This window comes from Lynx rufus, unplaced genomic scaffold (genome assembly GCF_022079265.1).
Source record: "Lynx rufus isolate CCGP_SWC_20201006 ecotype Redwood Valley unplaced genomic scaffold, mLynRuf1.p SCAF_3, whole genome shotgun sequence".
Lineage (NCBI taxonomy): Eukaryota > Metazoa > Chordata > Mammalia > Carnivora > Felidae > Lynx > Lynx rufus.
Window position 1 is genome coordinate 201,748,564 of NW_025814845.1, and position 17,496 is coordinate 201,766,059.

The following is a 17,496-nucleotide window of genomic DNA, read 5'->3' on the forward strand; positions in this document are numbered from 1 at the left end:
AAGAGTGAGCTGGCAACTTTACTGACGTATTTATGATGGCAAATAAGAAGTAAGCAGAGAGGAGCAAATCAAACAGATGGGCACTCTGACCACAATACAGCAGACAGCACCCAGTCGTGGCTGCTACAATCATCATTGCCGTAGAAGGAAGGAGTCATGGAAGATATTTAATAGAAGTTTTCTAAGGAAGAAATTAAAGAAATACAGAGAATTTTTAAGTTAGAAAATTAAGAGCAAGGGAGTTACTTCTCTGCTCTTGTCAGGAGCCTGAATATTTGGTGTAAATTCTTAGTTTTAATTGAGCTGAATCACTGTTTTAAAAAATAAAAGTGGGTGCCTAGGTGGCTCAGTCGGGTCCACCTCCGACATCAGCTTAGGTCATGATCTCATGGTCTGTGGGTTCGAGCCCCGCGTCGGGCTCTGTGCTGACAACTCAGGGACTGGAGCCTGCTTCAGATTCTGTGTCTCCCTCTCTCTCTCTGCTCCTCCCCTGCTTTCTCTCTCTCTCTCTCTCTCTGTCAAAAATAAACAAACATCATAAATAAATAAATAAATAAATAAATGTAAAAACAACTACCTCAGAAAATAAATCCAAAGACACTTATCCTATGTTTTATGTGTTTACAGATGTTGCGCTATTCCTGTTTACATGAGCGTGTGTGTTTGTGTGTGTGTGTGTGTGTGTGTGTGTGTGCGCGTGCATGTTCAGCACGCTGACATTTGGGGAAAGAACAGTTCACTTTTAATCTACTCTCTTACATAAATTAAAACATAATTCAGAAGTGCACTCTCCATAAATGTAAAAACACACATAACTCATGTGGAGCGGGAAGTGACAAGCAGGGCTATCATGCTGGGGCACCACAGCCTAGTACGTGACTTTGTCTCTCATACTTGAGAGCTGGCTGCTGACTGACGGGTTCCCAGCTGATTTCCAAACCAGAAGTTGTACTTCCAAGTTGCTGCCCTAAACGGGAAGTTGTACTGATAAGCATGCGCCCCACACGGGAAGTTGTACTGATGAGTAGCCGCCCGAACCGGAAGTTGTACTGATGACTATCTGCCCCGAACCGGACGTTGTACTGACCGGTGAGTACCTGCCCCAAACCGGAAGCTGTACTGATGAGTATCTGCCCCAAGCCGGAAGTTGTACTGATGAGTGCCTTTCCCGAACCGGAAGTTGCGCTGATTAGTATCTGGCCCACAGTCCAAGGTCAGAGCAGCCTCTCACTCTCACACAAAGGTATTAACAATTCATCGCAAGTTTCCCACTTGGAATCACATCCATGTCTCTCCAGCCTCATCTTTGAAACAGAATCCTTTCTCCCTCACTGGGGATTCTACAGCACGTCTATCTTAATTTCACATGCGGTATACATCCCAGCTCAGTACAAACAGCTTCTGAGTGGACACCTTCACACTGGCTGGAGAACCTGGATTAAATTCACATGCAGACCGATGCCTCTGTGCAGCGGACTCCAGCGTCCACGCAAAGCTAGGGTGCCTCCGGAAAGGATGGCGGAGCCACGGCGAGGCTGCGAGGCCAGCACGTCACCGCTCTCCCGCGCCACCTGCCCGCTTCCGTCTGCGCTTGCATCCACCCGTGGTGGCTGGATGGGCCGGTCCTCCACCTCCATCAGGTAAGTGGCACCAGGTGTCTGGTCCCTGTGTGCCCAGGACCCTGTGTGTCGCCACAAGCTGCGGCGCAGTGTGTGACACGGGAGCCCCTGATCAGTGCCTCACGCTCCCCAAGCAAGCACTGGGCAGGTTGGTGACTGCACAATCCAGGGAGCTTCCTGTTGCTGCCTGTTAGTCCTCGCCCGATTCCTCGGAACCGGAGTTAATCAGGATTTGGTGTTAGGGTGAAGTCCTGTCTCTAAACTCACCCAACTGTACCATCCAGCCTGGCAAGTCCGTTCCACGCATGCGCTGCCCCCGCCCCTGCAGCTCTCCGGAGCTGTCATCTACTCATTCTTATCATAAGGGCTGGCCCTGAGTAGGAATCCAGAAGCAGAACCAAGGTCACTTCCCAGGGGCCAGGTGGATTTTGTCAGAGACAAAACCTGTAGCACTGAAACGTTGATAAACTGTGATTGTTCCTTCCAGGTTTCCCTGGAAAGAGCAAGAGAGCTGTTCTTTTTACCTTTTCATGGTCCTAAATCTCCATGAGAAATTGACAAAAATGGTGTATCCTTTTGTCCCTAAGGAATTTACAGACACTTCCAAAAGTTCTGCATATAGTTGTGGGCTTGTGACAGGCCTATGGCTCCTGGTCTGTCTTTAAGAGATGCAGGAAAAAAAATCTGCAGGGTGACATGGAAAGTCACCCACCCCCAAACCTGAGTCCCACAGACCCCTCAAACCTCAACACCAAGCTTCCCAAGCCTTGTCTTCTTCTGGGGTCCAGCTCATCATTTATTTCAGACACTTTTCCCACATCCAGTGCTCATCATTTGATGACTCCTTCCCACAGTGACATCATTTACTTCTCCGACACTACTATAACACAAAGTTTAAAATGTTATGGGATTTATACGACGCGCACGCCTGCCTTTCTCCACTAGACGTCGTTGGTCTGAAGCCCTTGTCACCTGGCTCACCTCCCTCACACATCAGACACTCTCCATATATTGATCTACGTGAACTTAGCGCTTCAATGGCAAAACCTGGGAGGAAATGCTAATTGCACACATATGATACATCTTACATTGTATCTTAGACTGGGATGTTTCAGTAGCATCTGTCATCACATTAACTTTCCTTTTTTTGCCTTGCAATACCTAAGTAACTATTTTAGAATTTGGGAAAATGGAGAATACCAACATCATTATAATTTCATTGTTCAAGGGCAGTAAGAAGCGTGTCTGTTGGAAGAGCCATCTTAGGTCAGCTTTCTGTATATAAACCACTCAAATTTGTCAGCAGCAACGTGGAATCCATGTCAACGCTCTGGAACATTCCTCAATGTTGGTTTAGTTTGTCCCTCTAAGGACTGCTCTTAATTATATTCCCAAGAATTCCCACCGAATCATCCCCACGAAGACTCAAAATAAAATTTACATTTTGCTCAGGCGTCCTGAGCAATTTCTCAAGGCAAATCGTGACCCTGTTCTCTCTTCCTTCCAGTCGCCTCCCACCGTATGCCTCTCCCAGTTCAAGCGCTCACGATGACAATGCTGAAGGGCTGGTACAAGGTCCACCCGTGCGTGAAGGTTCTCTACTTCTCTCTCCAGGCTTTAACAGAATCAGGATAATGCACCTGGGAAGTACCTACTCTGTACAATTCCCTGTACTTTGGTCAGCGAGTCAGTGGTGTGTTAGCCTGACCGCGAGTTCACAAATCTCCTCTGTGCTCCTACTACCTGCCAGGCACTAATGCAGACACTGCAGGTGCAGTGACGTACCTATCGGCTGTGGGCTCTTAGTTTCCAACAGGGATGAGAAACTGTCATTGCAGACAGACAAGAAAGGTTTCTACAGCTATGTCTCACAAGACTCCTAAAATGTGAAAGACAAAAAAAGAGCCCTCCCTCTCTCTTCTGTTCTCTCCTTACCCCAAAGTCCCTCTTTGCCTTCTGAGCCAAAGAAGCCTGGATAGAAATCATTCATATGCAAAGTCTGACTGCATGTGAGAACCACTTTTCGCAAGACCACATTGATTATCATTATCGCTACAATGCCACTACTGGTGTGCTTGCAACTATTACGACTATCGTTTTAATTCTTACGTTTTCTTTAGATGCATAGCCGGGCACGTCCCCGATACCTAGGATAATAATGCCTGGCAGACACCAATGCAAACCACAGAAATGGAATCAACAACTGAACAAAGAAGTAAGCAGCAAAATACAGCACACACCTCCCTGAGTCCCCACTCTGCACCAGGCACTGTGCTCAACACTGTCATTTTCAGAACGGCCTTGAGATGAGGGTACCGTCCTACCCACTCTATACATGAGGACTTCAGACTCTGTGACGTTACATGATTTGTTCAAGGTCTGCAGGTTCGAAGGGGAGACGGCAAGATTTGCACAAAAATCTGTTTAGTTCTTCTTAACGTATGGTCTTTTTTAACCTCTTCACACATTTTCATTTGTACATTTCTCACTCGTTCATTTAATTGATAACTTTTTACTCCGGTAGCAGGTAATCTGCCAAAATTAACCACCGCGGACTTTGCAAAGATGTGGGGGAGGAACGCGAGTGGGCATAACGGGACGTGGCTCATCCCTCAACACAATTTTGAAAGACTGGTTCCCATCTGCCTTGTTCGCGTCACGTCTAATAATAAAACACAGAGTTTCGCTAAACAGCAGGTCAATGATGCACAGCGTCATGGAAACCAACTTGTGCGTATGCAGAGCACCCAGAAAATAGCAGCCAGCCTCTGAAGGCAGACTTCACTGTGCAGGCATACACACATGTGCAGACACACAACTGTAAGACGCGGAGCGTTTCCGGGTGAGAACTCGTGCCCACGGGGTTGAGTGCTACTGAAAGCCCACACTCCGAATTAACAACAAATGCTGGGACAGGGGCTCCTGGTTCCTGCCGACTCCCTTTCTACCAGACTCAGAGCCTCGATCTCTCCCCAGAAACTCAGTAACCTTAGATAGAAGGCAGGAGTCCACATAGTAGACATGTATTTCAAAACTATGTTTTAGAGCAAAAGCAGTGATTTTGTATCTTATTAGTCGATAAAGTCTTGACAATGAATAACATATGCACTGAGGTGCCACACTGTGTGTCCACCTTTCCACACATTTCTAGCCTGACAGATGTGTTCTGACAAGTGTGACTTCTCCCGACCAAAGTTACCTTGCACGTACATCCAAGTAGCTGGTTCCCAGTCCTGTGCATCCGGCATCCCGGCCCACACACCGCCGCCCATGTTGGGAAGTCGAGGCCCGCATAATTTATAAAACCACCCTTGCTCCCCAGGGGAAGGCTTTGTATGAGGGTCCGCTGTGAGCTGAGCTCAGAGGGGACGATGGCCTGTCTAAGGGAGAAACGGGGAAAGTCCATCATCTGTGGCATGTTTACAGGTGAGGCCGTTCCTGAAAACTCTCCCCAACCCAGGAACACACGGATTCTAAGATCTGCAAGTCCTTCCACACATGTCATTTCACGTGAGCCCCTCAACAACCCCACCAAGAAAGAACTTCGGCTCATTTCTTTTCAGAAAAAGGAGTCCTAGACCCAGCTTGCTTTTGCGCTTCCCGGAACGCTGCCGGCCTTGCCACGGTGACCTCATCCTGGGCAAGCACCCTGCCCACGTCTGTGGGCCCTCAAAGCACGGGGCTGACGTCCAGACCCACAGCGAGCCCTGGGCCATCGGATGGGAGGCTGGGTGGGGGGGGGGGGGACGCACACTAACTGCATGTCGGACGTTCCCCTCCGAGGCTGGCACACGGAGGCCGATGCTGCAAAATCCCCAGGCATTTATGATTCATGCGTAGCTAATGAGATGCAACAATCAGAGAGGAAAGCGAAATTAGGAATACGTATCACTAATCATAACAAGGGCTTTTGGAGAAAATGGTTTCTCCTTTCTGTCAGCCACTTAAAAAGATGTGTGCTATCTAAAACCCGGTCACGCGTATGAGCTAGAACACGGTGTGTGCAAGAGAGGTCGCCGGCCTGACCTCGGGCTCACGTCCCCTCCTTTGGAGACGCTGCGGACAGACAGGCTGGGTGGCAGCCTGCCCAGCAGGAAGTGAGTCGGAGGCCCCAGAAGTTGAGGCCTGGTTGTATCAAGGGTCAGGACCCCTCTCAGGCCGACAGCAGGGCCGCGCTGCAGAAGGGCGCATCTACACGGGCTGTGGGCCCACGAAGCTCTCCCAGCCCGCGGGCGCGAGGCACACAGACGCCTGCTTGTCCGCGGGCCGTGGTGGTACCCGCCAACGCAGAACGAGCCTCCCCATAGCATCCCCACCATGTTCGCCAGGGGCTAGCCTAAAGCACGCAGTTAGCCACTGGGGGAAAACGAGTAACGTGCGGAGATAATATAACCCCTGTGTGGACACGTCGTTATGGGGACCAGGAGCCACTCAGCCTCTCAGTCCTGGAGCTCCAGGAACCACAAGGGCTCTCTTAGGGACACGGGGCTCGAGGCAGACCAACCCAAGACACCGCGTGTGGGGTATTTCGCGCCCGCATCGTGAGAGCATGGACGAGACTCAAATTTGACAACAAACTCTCCCTTTCCAACAGGCAACATCCCAACGCGGAAGATGAACGGCGGACCCTGTCCTCATGTGAAACTTCTCTCGTTAGCCCTTCTCCGGAACTGAAGACGACCTATTTTCAATTCCAGGGGGCTCCAGTCGGCTCGTCCTCTACGTCGGACTGCGCATATTCCATCCGTACTTTCTCTTCCGAATATGCTTCAAAATGCAGCCAATAGTCATGAGTTTAGCAACAAGAAAATAGACAGTACTTTACCTAAACATACTAAATCTGCAACCTGATATTTAAATTGGTCGGTGACCAGAAAGATAGAGCATTTACTTATTCCTCGAGCACATTAATGAGGTAAAATTGCTTCGGCGCCAGCTGAATGCCTGAATCTCAGATATTGAATAATCTAAAAAAAATAGAAATGTGCAAATTAGGGTTCATTTGTGCATTTTATATCATTCTGCATAAATGCATAATTGTGACCGAGTCTCAGACACCAGATGGTCGATGTAACTCATCCCCACGTTCACTCTATTTTATCATATTTAGTAGCTGTGGCTTCACCTCTGATTCTAAGCGCGGCTGACAAAACTGCCTCCGTTGGTAATGAGACCAGATATCGGAGTGGTCAGTTTTATGCATTTGGCTCAGAAACACACAACTGTGAAGTGCACCCCCGGCTGTGGAGATGAGAACGACACGGCCCCTCTGCTCGTGGTGCCCCGTCACGGGCCCAAGGCACATCAGGCTCTGACAGGCATCCGTGGAGAAGGACCTTGTATGGAGCAGAAGACGAGGCACAACAGAGGGTGTCTGATGGGAAGGACGCGGGGCTTATCGCAGATGGTTCCGGGGTTCACCTTCAAGTCTGCTCCTGGACTTCTCTGTCTTTAATGAAAAGCATCACGTGTCCCCTCTCCCCCCATCCATGCAAACCCTAACCTCTGCTAAGATAACAAATGTAGGCCACTCCTCGTGTCTTTCTCCACGTTCGCCTCACACATGCTCACGCACACACATATACACACGTACAGATATGTATAGGCACACGTGCCCACACACACAGACACACTCACACGCACATGTGCATGCTCCCCACACACTACTCTCCTTCCTCTGCCCACTGCACTGCAGAAACTCCTTCCACGTCCAGAATGAACTCACGGAGCCCTATGTCCCCAGGTAGGGACCCGAAAACGGGTATGTGTTACCTGTCACAAACACGAGTGGAAAGGCACATTGTGGCATGTTTGAAAGACTCTGCATGTGGAGTGCACGCAGCGCACGATGAGGGATTCCGACAGCATCTGAAGCAGGAGACAATACAGTCTGACACGGGCTTTGGAAGCAGATGTTCACAGCTGGCTATAAACGCTGAGAGGGGAGTCTGGGTTCTCTGAGCGCTTGGAGACCCAGTGAGGGGACAGCAGAGACGCTGCTTCCTCCTTCACACCGTCCCCACCAAGAGAACGTGCTCCAAGTGAATCTGTGTCCGTCTAGAAACCAAGAGGATCCTACATTTCTGCAAATACTTCCAATAAAAGCATGGTTGGTTGCATAAACACCTGCGGAAACAGTCACAAGTGTAGGAGAACTGTGGCTGAACAAGAGTAAACTTCCTGAACGCGGCAGGAACCCCTCGGCAGACAGTAGGCAGCATTCCCAATCAGGGTGCCTGGGCCACAGGACCCCCTCTGAGTGCTCGTCTGCTCTCACCTGGGTGATCAGCCCCCCAGCACGACCCTGTGCACAGAGACAAGGGCTCTACGACTGGGGTTTGGGTTTGTCACCTTCTCCTGGCGATCCCCAATTTATTTCATTGTTTTGCTTTACATATTTTGAATCTATTCTAAAGCAGATGATTGAGCTTCTTGGAGTATCTTTTTTTTTTAATTTTTTTTTAACTGTTCATTAATTTTTGAGAGAGAGAAAGGGACAGAGTGTGAGCAGGGGAGGGGCAAGAGAGAGAGGGAGATACAATCTGAAGCCGGCTCCAGGCTCTGAGCTGTCAGCACAGAGCCCGATGCGGGGCTCGAACTCACAAACCGCGAGATCACGACCTGAGCCGAAGTTGGACACTTAACTGACTGAGCCACCCAGGCGCCCTGGAGTGGGTATCCTTTTATCAGTAAGTAGTGACTTTATTTAAATCCTGGGTCATTTCCATCTTGTGTTTTGTGGTATCAGAGCCTTTTTCCTTCTGTCTCTCCTCTCCTCTTTTATATTCCACTTTATACTGAGCATGTGGTGTTTTTCTGACCCCCGTTTATTTTCTCAGCAACTTTCAGGTGGTATCCAAAGCCATCCGGCATCCGTGTTGATGAGGAGAAGCCCCCTGGGAGTCTCTGCAGTGTAAGTCCTATAAGTCATCTATACATTCTCTTTGGGGACATTTAAGATTATTTGTCTCTTATACTCCAAAGTTTCACTTCATTGGATGTGCACGTGTTTCTATTTGCCTGGTTTAGCATTGGAAGTCTTCAGATCACAAAGGCACAACGAATTTCTTCAGTCCTAAAAAAAAGTCTCAGCCTTTACTTAAGAACAATGCCTGTCCTGTCGTCTTCATTCTCTTTAATTTCTCATTTAACTGCAGACACGTGTTTGGTTTCTCAGGCATCTTCAATCTTGTTTCGTATCACCCTTTATGTTTTTTTTTTTTTTTAATTTTTTTTTTTTTTCAACGTTTATTTATTTTTGGGACAGAGAGAGACAGAGCATGAACGGGGGAGGGGCAGAGAGAGAGGGAGACACAGAATGGGAAACAGGCTCCAGGCTCTGAGCCATCAGCCCAGAGCCCGACGCGGGGCTCGAACTCACGGACCGCGAGATCGTGACCTGGTTGAAGTCGGACGCTTAACCGACTGCGCCACCCAGGCGCCCCACACCCTTTATGTTTTTATGCGACGTTCTGGGTAATACCTTTACCTCTGTTTTCTGGTTTGCTCATTCTCTGTTCAGCTCTGTCTAATCTGCTTTACAACAGATAGACACAGCAGTGAATTTAAATGACATTTCTTGTCTTTAGATATGCCGTTTGTTCTTTCATCGTCTTGTTGTACTAGGTCGTTATTTTATCAGGACTTCTGTTCCTTTTCAAAACCTGGTTAGTAATTGAAACACAGCCAGTATCTGTACAAGCCCACCCTTCTATCCTGTGTTCTCATCCCCTTAAGCTTTCTTTATGTGGGTTAAAATCGTTTTTTGTATGCTTGTTTATCTAAAGTGGTTTTTCTTGTTTGTTTTTAGGAAAGGGGGAGTCCCATGTTGTCAACGAGATTCCGTAGATAATTCGTGATTTTGATCCCACCTCGGCTCCCAGGTTCTGACAGAACCGCAACTGATTTGGGAACGATTTTCACATCTATTTCACCAAGTGGCCTTCTGTGGCACACAGGCGCGGGGGCTCAGATCTCATGTCCACGCCTGGAGTATGCATTCCTTGCTGGTAACTTTATACTCTTCCCATGACCCTGGAACCGTGCTGGGCTTCCTCTATGCCTTGTAGGTCAGGGTTCTCTAGTCTTCTCTCACACGGGGAAACCTGTTGAGATTCTGCAGTTTCACTCTGGGGCAGGGTCCCAGCACCTGCACCCCACACCTGCCAGGCTGTTCCGCCTCTACCCATCCCAGCACCCCCTTTGGGTTTTGTTTCTCAGGGGCTACTGCGGCTTGAGTCTTGCCTCTCCTCTGGTTTAAAAGTGTTTCTTATCTGGGGCCCAGAGCTTTGCCTGCCTCCACTCAAGCTCAGGTGCACACCCAAAGCAGCTCTGACCTGCTGCACAGTTGGGTGTGTTTACGACACGACGAGAAGAGCTCCTGCCACCCTCCATCCTAACCTGGCTAGACCAACAGATTTCCTTCTTGTATCCTCAACAGTATGTTCTGATTTGTACTAAAACACTAACCATTCGAAGGTCCCAGAACACAGATCGGCTGGAATGGAATTCTGTTTTCTCTCAAAAACCAGTTGAATTCTTCGGTTCCTAAGCAACGCTAATTTTTTCTCCAGTGCCTGGCACATGTTCAGAACTTACTAAATGCTGGTTATCTTCCACAAACCTCCAAGAATAGCAATCAGAAAAGACCATTTTTACCCAAAGCATACAATTAAAGAGGTCTGATCTGCACACAAGACAGGGCAGCAGCTACAGGTGAGGCGCTGACGCACTTGGCTTCCGTGAGTGCAGAGGTGGGGCCAAAACATTTCTTTTCAAACCTATGATGCCCAGGCCTTGAAAAGCAGCCTTCCTATTTTTCTCCAATTGTTGAGAGATCCCAAAATCTTAGGAAGATATCTACTCAATTACGGCGCAAAAACAGAATGGAAGTTTTACGGTGTTTGGAGTCATTTGGGAGACAAATCTTCAACACTTATATTAAAAAATCAAGAACAGGGGCGCCTGGGTGGCTCAGTTGGTTGAGCGTCCGACTTCAGCTCAGGTCATGATCTCACAGCTCATGAGTTCGAGCCCCACGTCGGGCTCTGTGCTGACAGCTCAAAGCCTGGAGCCTGCATCGGATTCTGTGTCTCCCTCTCTCTCTGCCCCTAACCCACTCGCATTCTGTCTCTCTCAAAAATAAAATAAACATTTAAAAATAAATAAATAAATAAATAAATAAATAAATAAATAAATCAAGAACAGAATGCTAGTAAATCCAGGACACATTTTCTACTTTTTCTTTGTCATGAGTGAGGAAGAGAAGAGGTAGCTTGGATTCTGATGAGGAAGCCTGTGGTGGGCTGAGGACAAAGTACAAGCTAGCCCCACCCCCCCCCACAGGTGGGATGTGTGTGACATTCCTCAGGCTCTCCTGGCTGCCCAAGGACAAAAGAGAGGAAAGAAAACAAAGGATTAACCGACAGAGATCACAGTCATGCAGGACATGGGTCTCCATAGTTTACAAGTATCTTAGTAAATTACAAGAAAAAGGCAATCTTATCCATAACCTAATCTCCAGAAACCTACAGACTCAGTTTCCTGGAGCCCCAACATCACCCTCCATAGTGATGTGGAAACAAAGGCAGAAGGAAATGGCAGATAAAACTAAATGTCCTTATAACCTGCAGCCCATTGATAGATACTTGGGGCCAGCAGAGCAACATGTTTCTCCAGGAACTTAGCATGTCTTAATGCTAATCTCTGCTGGAGGGAAAACAACCTTAGCTTGACAATAACTAAGCATCTGGGATCCTGGGAGTCTTCTATAATGTGTGAAAATCTCATTGCAAACCTCCCCTGGACTTTATTTCCATTAGGATATAACCAGCCTCTCTTCAGCGTCCCAGGGCAGCTCTTCCTGCCCACAGGTCCTGTCCCTGTGCTTTAATAAAATCACCTTTTTGCATCACAAATGTCTTCAAGAATTCTTTCTCTGGACCCCATCACCCCACCATCACCCCAAAACCTCATCAGGTTCCTTCTATTCGTAGTGAAATATAATAGTCTGTATGTCTGTCCAAAATTCTAAAAGCAATATGCAATTTGTGTCCTGAAATGATCAAAGTAGAAAACAAAACAGATTTTAAAAGAAAGTCTCTTATTTTGTGGGGTTTTTTTTTTTTTAACTTGAATTTTGCTCTGGGACCAGAATTTTTATAAACAACATTTTCCAAATAATCTACTATATATCGATGCCTCCATAAATGGTCTACTTTGGCTCCTAGGGCAAGCATCGCTAAAAGTCTTTCAGGCTAAAACCCACCCAAACGCTTTTGTAGCATTATTCCTTTGCACCAAATTTATATTAAGTAGCTCAATTTATTCCTTAGTTTTAATTGGGTTAAGTAATGTAGACGGAAGGCACTGTTATTCCATTGCAGGGGTCTCTAATCAGTCTTCCTAAACCCTTGTAGGCACCATTATCTGTCTTCCCATATCAGAAAATCTATTCGCTAGGAGAGCAAATTGAAGCATAAAAAAGTAAACAAACAGGCGTGTCCAGGAATTGACGTCTGTGGTTCTAGGCAACGTTCCCTGTGGTCTGGTTAAAAAGCAAGTGTTATCATGTGTCCGTCAATAAAGTCTGAAAGGATCATATACTCTTCAAGTATTTTCCTGCATCAAACTGATGGGTTATATCACACGAAGCCCTCTGTCATGCTTGCAACATCAACACAGACCGACCGCGTGATCTTGCCAGTTAAAGTGCAGTCACTCCCGCGTCTAAAGGCAGCAGGAACCACTCAGAACATGATACAAATCGGGACAGTCTTACTACTCAAGGACTATCGCTAACTATTATAACAAGAATGCCCTTAGCGGATTCTAAACGTTGTTGTTTTTTTAAATTGGTCTCTAGTGTGGCAAAACACTATGGTCACCGTCTCCCCGCCCATGGCACGGTGAGTCTGGCTGAGTAAGGAGCCCCTCCACCTTCTTGCAGCCCCTCCTCGCAGCTTTCGGACTTGAACTGTCTGTATATTCTTGCTGGGAAGAAAGATACCCACAAGTAACAAGAAATTCCATTAAACATTTTCCTGTTGAGAACATAGTCATCCAAATTTCAGAAACCTTGCAAGGTAGAAAGTATAAGCAAATTTGCATACTGAAATTGTGGTCGACGTTTCATGTACAATTACAAATGTATGTTCTCTGAGAAACAGGGATCCCCAATTGTGGCATCCTCAGGTCTCCAGGACCCCATAAACTTTGTTCCTAGTCTGGCAGCCTGACAGATATTATCATCTGAGACAATGCTAATTATTCAATCTGAACCCAAAGAACTAGCTTCCTCCAAGAGAACTAATCATTAAAATGCAAATAGGTGTTTCCCACTTCACTGGTTTAGCAGAGAAAGACTGTTAACAGCCTTCTGACAAGAAAGAGAGAAGCTTAATGAGTTGATGCCTTAACCTTGTGGATGGAATGAGCACAGTGCACCCGGATCTGACTCCGTTCTGCACCAGCCTCCGGCTCTGATCCTTTCTGTGCAACAGCCTTTATGAGTTAACTCATAGAAGCTGCAAGAAATTACGGAACAAAAAAACTGATTTCTGATTCCACTCACTGCACTCAGGCAGCTCTCACTTAGACTAATTACTTAAACGATTTAAAAATGTATGAATATGCATGACAGTGCCTTTCAAAAAGTAAAGCCCAGCTGAGACCATGCCATCAAATCTTCCCTCCCTTTCTCTGATCTACGGATACCGATACCGTGCTTGCCTATCTGAGACGCTGATGGGCTGCAGAGACTGGGCTCGCAGAGGAGAAGGGGACAGGCGGCAGCCTGTCCCATGGCCCCACAGGTTCGGCCTCAGTCTCCCTGCCCCTCAGTCTCCTGGGGTTGGACAACTGGGATTGTTCTTTGAGTAAAGCAGGTCTTGTTTCACATCTACAGCTGGAGCTGCCCCCAGACTAAGGGCATATCTCTTCCCTCTGCTCCTGACATCGTGACACCTTGGGTGTGCATGGACAATGTCTGTAATGTGAACGTGAGGCAACAGCAGGCTGCTGGGGGCACAGCGGCGACTGTCCAGGATGGGCAGACACAGGGCTGATGTCGGACAGGGTGGGGCTGGGACGCTCCAGGTGAAGGACCCCACCCCAGCCCCCAGTGCCGAAGGCCCCTGCGTGGAGGTCAGCCCCGGGGTCCCACGACCAGGGCGTCCACAGAAACACACAGACACCTATCCGTGAGCGAGGACTCCCACCTTGATTCAACCGCACCCTTGATTCAACACCACCTGGATTCAACCGCACCCTCCCACGTGAGCTCTACCGATTTGTGGCAACCGAAATCTGCTCTTTCAGGACAGCGTGAAGCAGCAAAGAGCTGAAGACCACAGGACGCACACAGACCGCAGACGACACACACTGTGAACAGGGCCAAGCAGACGAGAAAGCATGATGCGGTGTGGACAAGCCACGAGGTATAGCTCTCTTATATCTCAGGGTTTCTCCAGAGCACGGAGCACACGGAAAACGTTCAGCAAAAAGCGCATATGTTGGGAGTGGGCAAAGGGAGTGCACAGGGAGCAGTCGCGTGACGCGCACGTTCCCGGCGTGGGAAAGACAACAGAAATTGTACGAGGAGAAGGAATAGAATCTCCGAATGCCGGAAGGACACAGACACGCTGGAGAACGTTGTCAGCACCCACCACACCCTCAGCACCTGGGAGAGCAGTCAGGAGGCAGCCGCTCTCATCAGGAACCTGCCCCGGAGGGCCCTCTGCGACCCCCGACTCTGACACCCGACTCTTCTGTGACCCTGGAAACACCAGGGGTCCAAAGTCGCGTGTTTTCTGTAACAGTGGCTCTTAAGACTTTACACTTTAACTTAGTGCACTTTGTCACGGCCGTATCTGTGCATAATAAATTCCATAAACAACACAGCAAGAACTCTGAAAACTTAGCCATATCTCAACCACAAAACTGAAGAAGCAAGAGTGTTTGATGGAATTTCCAAGTTAACCCAATATTCACTTTTTTTTTTCAGCTTGTGGGTAAAAATCTTCCCAGTGAATATGACTACACTTACATAGCTCCGTGCACTTATCACAGTCACTTTGGGGTCGTGGACATACTTCAGAGGCCATCGTGAGGCTTCTGCAGTGCGCCAAGCGGGAAGTTACTGCTCTGACCCCGGAAATCAATCCCCCCATTAGCGGAGGTCCTGTGCTGACCACATTTTATTTTTCATTATGACACTGAAAAATGTGACAGATTTTGGCCTTAACAATTTTGGAAGATAGTTAAATCGTATAACCAGGAGCTCTACTCTGAAAAGTATTGTAGACACATAAAATTCAAATTATCGTTCATTGTTTAATATCGCTGATCACCAGCAAAGTTCATGCTGTGTCTCTCAGATTTAGTCACTAATACTAAGGAATGGTTTTCCGAGGTCCTATTTCATAGGAGGCTCATCAGGACTTTTGCTAATATATTGAAAGCCAGGAAATACGTATTTCTAACGCTGGCATTTATTACCCGGAGAAACCGGATGAAAATCTCTCTAAATCCAAAACAAAAAGGAAAAATGCTGTAATTTGGTCGTGATTCCACTTTCCTAGGGAAATTACCTCCTCCCTATCCTCATCCCATACACCACACAGATGATTTTATCCATTTTCCATCAAACACCTTGAAGAATGCTTCCAATTTGTAACACGCGCTTGGGCGCGCCTCACCGCCGTCTGTCACCGTCCAACACAACACATGAGCCACCGTGGAGCCCCCGCCATGCCCACGGGAGGCAGGGGTGGTAAGGACGAGTACACTCACCTTCCGGCTCCCCACAGAGGGTGCACTGGGATTCTGCAAACAGAAGAGAGAGAGAGAGAGAGGCCGTTACTGAGGGGTCTCCAGCTGGCGCCATAGGTTCAACGACAGAGCAATGACAGAACCGCCCGCTGGAGAGACGGGCGCCGTCCAGCTGCGTCCACCTGCCTCAAAGACATCGGTGGCCATCTCCACGCCCACAGCCAGCACAGCTCCCGCACCTGAGCAAACTCTGTTTTAGAGAAACTACCTTAGCAAATACTTCATATACGACATTTTAGCAGAATACTGATCTCTCTTTGTCATGTGCACATGCACACATTAAACATGTTTTCATGACTGTGTATGACTCAACACAAATCACTTAGCTGAAATAAATGTTATGTTGTATCACCTAATTTAACATCTAAACCTTTACTATGATTACAACTCTTGTATCTGCTTCCAGGCACACACAATTATGAGCAAAAGGATGATACTATATCTCAGTAAAAACACGAAGCCTATAAGCACCGAGTGTCCTCAGTGAGCAGGACCATGCCTCTGCGTCAGGCCCTGCAAAACACCCCAAGACACTTGGGGGTTGTGGCATTCACGTAGGGAAATGACCGTAACAAACACAATACAGTAAATGTAGGTGCAGATGGCTATAAGATATTTGTCTTTTGGAGGAAGAGGTCAGACTTTGGCTCCAGGTCACTGTCCACCTTCCTGAGTAACTCTGGGCAGGTGACTCACCCCCGTGGCTCCAGAATGGGGACACTGGTATCCTCCACGCAGGGGCAGGAGGGCTGAGTGACAAATGCGTTCATTCAGCCCATCAGGCACCGGGCACTCGGGGGAATGTGGCCTCCTTCCACTCCAACCCCAAGGAGCAGCAAAGGGCTCATGGAAGAGACCGTCTGGGCTGAGTTGTGAAGGACACGTAGGATTTTCAGTAGAGAGGAATATAGCACAAGAGCACCCAAGTCAGAGGACAGGCTTGGGAGAAGGCAGACGGCCAGTGACGAGTGACAAGTCTGGCTGCAGGACAGGACAGGGCTGGCGGGCATCAGCATCAGATAAGTGGGGAGGAGACACTGCCAGCAGTTTGGGAAGGGAACTGAAAGTCACAAAAGGAGCAGAGAGTTTTTTTTTTTCTTTTAATGTAAAATTAAGAGCCTGGAATGGTTTCTGAAGTGGGGAGTGTGGTGTGTTCATCAGTCTGTGTGGTAGGACCACCTTGGTGGCCAGGACAGGCTGGGCGGGGACAAGTGAGGGAGTCCAGAAAACGGGGGAGCCAGAGTGTTCAACGGAGAGGCCACAACCAGGTGCAGGGGCCTCGCTCCCTCAGACACCACACCAAGGTCTAGAAGCACACAGACGTGGGCTCAGGACTTAGGCCTGGGGTCAGGACACAGGGCAGCTGGCACAGCACTGAGGCCACATCCCTGCAGCCACAGGAGCGGACGCCAGTGATCGATGCAGAGATAAGCAATGAGTTCACAGCACCACTGATCGGGGATCCACAGGAAACAGGAAGTAGGGACCTCTCGCCCAGTGCCCAGCGACACCCCAGGAGCATCACTCAAATCTCAAAAGCCAGGCCCCCCTTGCACAGCGCTATCTGCCTTCTCCGTGGCGCACCATGGCTATGATGCTGAGCACACCCCAGATGATGCTGGAGACCCCTTGCTGCCTCCCCTGTGGGTGAGCTGCCTGCACTAAGGGACCTTTTCCTGGCCACACGATGACACAGGAGCCTGATGTCCCCCAGCCCCGGCTCTCCTCATGGTGACAGGATAGGCAGAAATGGAACTTCTCCTGGGGCCTCTGGGAGGCATGTGTGTCTATGGGGGAGAAAGAGGTGATGGCTCGGGTCTCCCTAGTAGACCAAGGAGCTGGGGAAGGGGACCAGGGAGGTGGGCAGCCTGGGGCCAAGGGCGGCCATGAGTTCAGAGTCACTCACATGGGAGAGCCGGGTTTACCTCTCAGCCCAGCCTCAGCCAGGACCTCCCTCCACCCTTCCTTCCCCTACAAGAGACCGGAACTCAACACCAGGCTGCTCAAGTAGGACGTAGTTCAGACACTGGCATCCCCACTCATCCCG